The sequence below is a fragment of the Lagopus muta genome, unplaced genomic scaffold (genome assembly GCF_023343835.1).
Source record: "Lagopus muta isolate bLagMut1 unplaced genomic scaffold, bLagMut1 primary scaffold_210, whole genome shotgun sequence".
Classification (NCBI taxonomy): domain Eukaryota; kingdom Metazoa; phylum Chordata; class Aves; order Galliformes; family Phasianidae; genus Lagopus; species Lagopus muta.
This window is the reverse complement of record NW_026040250.1, coordinates 1-7,742: the sequence shown is the minus strand read 5'-3', so window position 1 is coordinate 7,742 and position 7,742 is coordinate 1. Positions and strand designations below refer to the sequence as shown.

The 7,742-nt window shown below is 59.0% G+C and overlaps 1 long non-coding RNA gene across 1 annotated transcript; it reads right to left on the bottom strand.

Moving 5' to 3' along the window:
* Positions 1–4,888: 4,888 nt before the first annotated feature.
* On the bottom strand, positions 4,889–7,742 carry LOC125687785 (uncharacterized). The gene is made up of 3 exons (XR_007374399.1): positions 7,708–7,742; positions 6,038–6,150; positions 4,889–5,077 (listed from the first exon to the last, which is right to left on the bottom strand). It is a non-coding gene; the product is annotated as an uncharacterized LOC125687785 (long non-coding RNA).

Here is a 7,742-nt window from a genome sequence, read left to right as displayed (position 1 = left end):
TTTTCCTTTTTTCTTTTTTCCTTTTTTTTTCCCCTTTTTTTTTTCACTTTTTTCACCCTTTTTCCGATTTTTTTCTCCTTTTTTTTCCTTTTCCCCCCTTTTTTTCCCCCCTCCCCCCCTTTTTTTTTCACTTTTTTTCCTTCATTTCTTTTTTTTTTTTTTCCTTTTTCTTCACCATTTTTGGGTTTTTTTTTCGCTTTTTTTTCTCCTCCCATCATTAAAAAAACCCCAAACCCCCAAACCCCCCAAAATCCCCCCCAAAAAGCCCCAAAATCGCCGTTTTTCACCCCATTTCTGGGGGGTCCCTGCAGCCCCTTCAGTTCCCACTGGGGTGGAAGCTCAGGCTCTGCGCAGCCACTGCAAACAAAGGGGGGGGGGGGGGGGGGTCAGATTCTGCCCCATAGCGCCCCATAGATTGCCCCATAGATGGCCCCATAGTGCCCCATAGTGCCCCATAGATGGCCCCATAGATTGCCCCATAGATTGCCCCATAGTGCCCCATAGATTGCCCCATAGATGGCCCCATAGTGCCCCATAGATTGCCCCATAGATGGCCCCATAGATTGCCCCATAGATGGCCCCATAGCGCCCCATAGATTGCCCCATAGATGGCCCCATAGGTTGCCCCATAGATTGCCCCATAGAGCCCCATAGATGGCCCCATAGGTTGCCCCATAGCGCCCCATAGATGGCCCCATAGCGCCCCATAGATTGCCCCATAGATGGCCCCATAGTGCCCCATAGATTGCCCCATAGATGGCCCCATAGGTTGCCCCATAGATGGCCCCATAGAGCCCCATAGATGGCCCCATATATGGCCCCATAGGTTGCCACATAGCACCCCATAGATGGCCCCATAGGTTGCCCCATAGATCGCCCCATAGGTGGCCCAATAGATGGCCCCATAGGTTGCCCCACAGATGGCCCCATGGATGGCCCCATAGCACCCCATAGATTGCCCCATAGATGGCCCCACGGATGGCCCCATATCCCCCAAATAACCCCATATCCCCCCCATTGACCCCATATCCCCCCCCATTGACCCCATATCCCCCAAATAACCCCATATCCCCCCCCATTGACCCCATATCCCCCAAATAACCCCATATCCCCCCCCATTGACCCCACAACCCCCCCCCATAGTTGACCCCATATCCCCCCATATCCCCCCATCCCCCCCTTCCTGACCCCATATCCCCCCCCATTGACCCCATATCCCCCCCCCCATATCCCCCCATATCCCCTCCAATGACCCCATATCCCCCCATTGACCCCATATCCCATTGACCCCATAATGCCCCCAAATGACCCCATATCCCCCCCAAATGACCCCATATCCCCCCATATCCCCCCCCACTGACCCCATATACCCCCATATCCCCCTTCCTGACCCCATATCCCCCCCCAAATGACCCCATATCCCCCCCAAAGACCCCATATCCCCCCATTGACCCCATATCACCCTTCCTGACCCCATATCTCCCCCCCCATTGACCCCATATCCCCCCATATCCCCCTTCCTGACCCCATATCCCCCCCCATTGGCCCCATATCCCCCATTGACCCCATATCCCCCCCCCACTGACCCCATATCCCCCCATATCCCCCCATCCCCCCCTTCCTGACCCCATATCCCCCCCATTGACCCCGTATCCCCCCCCCATTGACCCCATATGCCCCCAAATGACCCCATATCCCCCCCCACTGACCCCATATCCCCCCATATCCCCATTCCTGACCCCATATCCCCCCCATGACCCCATATCCCCCCATGACCCCATATCCCCCCCATGACCCCATATCCCCCCATGACCCCATATCCCCCCATGACCCCATATCCCCCCCCCCACTGACCCCATATCCCCCCCATATCCCCTCATCCCCCCCTTCCTGACCCCATATCCCTCCATTGACCCCATATCCCCCCCATTAACCCCATATCCCCCCATATCCCCCTTCCTGACCCCATATCCCCCCCATCCCCCCCCCCAAAGAACCCCATATCCCCCCCATTGACCCCATATCCCCCCATTGACCCCATATGCCCCCAATTACCCCATATCCCCCCCCCATTGACCCCATATCCCCCCCATATCCCCCTTCCTGACCCCATATCCCCCTCCATTGACCCCCATATCCCCCCCTAAATGACCCCATATTCCCACCCAAAGACCCCATATCCCCCCCCCACTGACCCCATATCCCCCCATATCCCCCCACTGACCCCATATTCCCCCCATATGACCCCCTAATCCTCCCCCCCAAAGACCCCATATCCCCCCCCCATTGACCCCATCCCCCCCTTCCTGACCCCATATCCCCCCATTGACCCCATATCCCCCCCCCCCACTGACCCCATATCCCCCCATTGACCCCCATATCCCCCCATTGACCCCATATCCCCCCCATATCCCCCCTTGACCCCATATCCCCCCATCCCCCCCTTCCTGACCCCATATCCCCCCATTGACCCCATATCCCCCCCCCCACTGACCCCCATACCCCTCCCCCCTAGACGACCCCATACCCCCCCCAAAAACCCCAAACCCCCCCACTGACCCCATATTCCCCCCCCCGACCCCATATCCCCCCATTGACCCCATATCCCCCCCCAAAGACCCATATCCCCCCATTGATCCCATATCCCCCCATTGACCCCACAACCCCCCCCCCCCCCATAGATGACCCCATATCCCCCCCCCCCCCCCCCCCCGACCCCCTACCTGTATGTGGTCCCAGGAAGCCATATGGGGCCGGACTGGATGGGGGCAGCGCCCCCTGGGGGGCCGGGGGTCCCTTGAGGGGGTCCTTGAGGGGGGGGTGGAGGTGGGGGGGGACCCCGGAGGTGGCAGCAGCATCACTGGGGGGGGGGCGGCGCCGTGGGGGGGGGGGGGACGGGGGGCTGGGGGGGGGGGGGGGAGATAAAGGGTTAGGGGATGAGCCGGCCCTATAACTGACCCCATAGATACCTCTATGAGCCCCCCCCCCACCCCATAACCCACCCCATAGCCCCCCCAACTGACCCCATATCCCCCCCAAATGACCCCACATCCCCCCATCCCCAAAGACCCCATATCCCCCCAAACGACCCCCCCCCCCCCCCAAATGAACCCATATCACCCCAAACGACCCCATATCCCCCCCTAGACCCCATATCCCCCCCACTGACCCACCAGACCCGCGTTTCCTGACCCCATAACCCCCCATATCCCCCCCCGACCCCAAATCCCCCCACTGACCCCATATCCCCCCCCCCAAATGACCACCATATCCCCCCCCAGACCCCAATATCCCCCCCTTGAACCCATATCCCCCCCCAAATGACCCCATATCCCCCCCCTGACCCCATATCCCCCCCAAATTAACCCATATCCCCCCCTAGACCCCATATCCCCCCCACTGACCCCCAGACCCGCTTTCCTGACCCCATAACCCCCCATATCCCCCCCCGACCCCAAATCCCCCCACTGACCCCATATCCCCCCCCCCAAATGACCCCATATCCCCCCCCCCACTGACCCCATATCCCCCCCCCACTGACCCCCAATATGCCCCCCAACTGACCCCATATCCCCCCCCCTGACCCCATATCCCCCCCTGACCCCATATCCCCCCACTGACCCCATATCCCCCCCGACCCCATATCCCCCCCAAACTGACCCCATATCATCCCACATCCCCCCAAATGAACCCCATAACCCCCCCCAAATGACCCCATAACCCCCCCCAAATGAACCCATATCCCCCCCACTGACCCCATATCCCCCCATATCCCCCCCCAACTGACCCCATATCCCCCCCCGACCCCATATCCCCCCAAATTAACCCATATCCCCCTCCAGACCCCATATCCCCCCCCTGACCCCATATCCCCCCCAAATGACCCCATATCCCCCCCGACCCTATATCCCCCCACTGACCCCATATCCCCCCCGACCCCATATCCCCCCCCAACTGACCCCATATGACCCCATATCCCCCCCAACTGACCCCATAACCCCCCCCAAATGAACCCATATCCCCCCCCACTGGCCCCATATCCCCCCATATCCCCCCAAGGACTGACCCCATATCCCCCCCCCGACCCCATATCCCCCCCCCAAACCCATATTCCCCCACTAACCCCATTTCCCCCCATAGACCCCATAAACCCCCCCCAGCCGCCATTTCCCCCCAAAGACCCCATAAACCCCCCCCAGCCCCCATTTCCCCCCATAGACCCCATAAACCCCCCCCAGCCCCCATTTCCCCCCATAGACCCCATAAACCCCCCCCCATTTCCCCCCCCAGCCCCCATTTCCCCCCACAGACCCCATAACCCCCCCCATTTCCGCCCCCCAGCCCCCATTTCCCCCCCATAGACCCCATAACCCCCCCCCCCAGCCCCCATTTCCCCCCAAAGACCCCATAAACCCCCCCCATTTCCCCCCCCAGCCCCCATTTCCCCCCATAAACCCCCCCCAGCCCCCATTTCACCCCATAGACCCTATAAACCCCCCCCAGCCCCATTCCCCCCCATAGACCCCATAAACCCCCCCCAGACCCAATTTCCCCCCCCCACAGACCCCATAAACCCCCCCCCAGCCCCCATTTCCCTTCATAGACCCCATAAACCCCCCCCATTTCCCCCCCAGCCCCCATTTCCCCCCCATAGACCCCATAAACCCCCCCCCCAGCCCCCATTTCCCCCCATAGACCCCATAACCCCCCCCCCCTAAATTCCCCCCCCCCAGACCCCAATTCTGCCCCCCCCCCCAAATCCCCCCCCCCAGCCCCCAATTCTGACCCCCCCCAAATACCCTAAAGGAAAAAAACCCCACAAGTGACCCCAAAAATCCCCCAAACCCCCCCAAATTTACCCCCCCCCCCCCCCCCCCATTACCTGCCCCACGTGGCGGACGCCGCCATAGCCGTGGGGGAGGGGCTGCTGCAGTCCATATATGGCGGTGGGCGGAGCCGCGGCACCCGGAGGGGGCGGGGCTTGAGGGGGCGGAGCGCCGGTGGGCGGAGCCAAGGAACCCGGCGGCGATTGGGCCCCTCCCCCCGGGGGCGTGGCCACGTGGAAGCCCGCTGGGGGCTACGGGGAGGGATGGGGGCGGGGCTTACGGCGAGGCCACGCCCCCTCCGCGTGACGCGGCTCCGCCCACTTCCGCATCCCGGCTCCCTATTCATTCGCCCCTTGTAGCCCCGCTCCCACTCATTAACCCAGCCTGCCACTAATTAACACCCCTCCCCGTGCTCGTTAAGCCCCCCCCCCCCTTAATCAACCCTCATTATTAGCTCATTAACCCCCCTAATTAACATTCCCCGTCTCCTTAAGCTCTCATTAACTCCCCCTCTCTCATTAACCCCCCCCCCCATAATTAAGCCCTCCCCATTAAACCCCCCCTAATTAACTCCTTCCCATTAACCCCTCCCCTCTCATTAACCCCCCCCCCTAATTAACTCCTTCCTATTAACCCCTCCCCTCTCATTAACCCCCCCTAATTAACTCCTTCCCATTAACCCCTCCCCTCTCATTAACCCTCCCTAATTAATGCCACCCCGTTGACCCCTCCCCTCTCATTAACCCCCAATGAACCCCTCCCCAATTCATTGACCCCGGAGCCCCGCCCCTTTTCGGACCCCTCCCACCAATTCAGCCCCGCCCCCTTTGCATCCCGCCCCCCATTAACCCCGCCCCCTCTGTAGACCCTCCCACCTTTAGCCCCGCCCCCTTAGAAACCCCTCCCCTTTTGTAGCTTTGCCCCCTTTGAAGCCCCGCCCCTTCGAAGCCCCGCCCACTTCGTAGCTCCGCCCCCTTCTGAAGGCCCCGCCCCCTTCTGAAGTCCCCATTTCATAGCCCCGCCCCCTTTGGAAGCTCCTCCCACTCCCTTTTGACCCCCCCAACTTCATAGCCCCGCCCCTTTTCTGAAGCCCCTCCCACTCTGTAACCCCACCCACTTTTTTTTAGCCCCGCCCCCCTCCGTATCTCCTCCCCGTCGCCCCCCTCCTACCCCGTGTCCCCGCCCCCTGCCCCTGATTGGCTCTCGCCTACCTGGGCGGGGCTTGGGGCACCGTGGGGCGGAGCCTGGCTGCCGCTGGGGGGGGCGGGAGGAGCCAATGGGGCGGCGGCGGCGGCGGCGTGGGGTGGGAATGGCTGCAGTGGGGCTGGGGGGGGGGATATCGCGATAGGGTCACCATAGCGTCACGATAGGAGCACGATATCGCGATAGGGCCACCATAGCATCACAATAGGATCACGATATCGCGATAGGGTCACCATAGAGCCACGATAGGAGCACGATATCGCGATAGGGTCACCATAGCGCCACGATAGGATCACGATATCGCGATAGGGTCACCATAGCGCCACGATAGGCTCATGATATCGCGATAGGGTCACCATAGCATCACGATAGGATCCACGATATCGCAATAGGGGTCACCATAGCGCCACGATAGGAGCACGATATCGCGATAGGGTCACCATAGCGTCACGATAGGATCACGATATCGCGATAGGGTCACGATATCGTGATAGGGTCATATATCGCAACACTGCCTCAATACGGTCACAGCAGTATCGCGATATGGTTTTAAGCTGTGATAGTACAGCGATAAAGCGTCACGATAAGGTCGTATATCGCGATAGTGCCACGACAGTGCCACAATGTCGTCACAGTAGTGCTGCGATATGGTTGTATATCGTGACAAAGCAGTGATTAAATCACGATAGAGCCATGATAACGTCGTACACCGTGACAAAGCCATGAGTGCCGCGATACAGCCGTATATCGCGATAGCGCCACGATAGGATCATGATAGTGCCGCGATAAGATGGCGTGTCACAGTATCGCAAAGTGATGTATTGCAACATGTCGCGACATACCGTGCCGTATCAAGACAGAAGATGGCACACTGCGACGTAAGGCAGCATATCGCGATATACGACGACATAAAGTGACCTATCGTGACATATCGTGACATATTGCAAAATATTGCGACATAAAGCGACATATCACGACACAGGGTAGCCTATCGCATAAACATCGCAACATAAAGGCCATGTATTGCGACACAGGGTGGTGTATCGCATAAATATCACGACGTATCGCATAAATATCGCAACATAAGGCCACGTATTGTGACACAGGGTGGCGTATCAGATAAATATCGTGACATAAAGCGACATATCGCGACACAGGGTGGCGTATTGCATAAATATTCCGACAGGAAGCAACATATTGTGACACAGGGTGGCGTATCGCATACATATCGTGACGTATCGCATAAATATCGCGACATAAGGCCACGTATCGCAACACAGGGTGGCGTATCGCATAAATATCGTGACATAATGCCACGTATTGTGACACAGGGTGGCATATCGCATAAATATCGCAACGTATCGCATAAATATCGTGACATAAGGCCACGTATCATGACACAGGGTGCTGTATCGCATAAATATCGCGACGTATCGCATAACTATCGCGACATAAAGCGACATAACGCGACACAGGGTGGTGTATCGCAAAATATCGCGACATAAAGTGACATATTGTGACACAGGGTGGCGTATCGCATAACTATCGCGACATAAAGTGACATATCGCGACACAGGGTGGCGTATCACATAAATAACGCGACGTATCGCATAACTATCGCGACATAAAGCGACATATCGCGACACGACGCGGCCTATCGCGACATGAAGCCACTCACCGTAGAGCGCTGGCGCTGTGGGGCCGTCGCCGCCG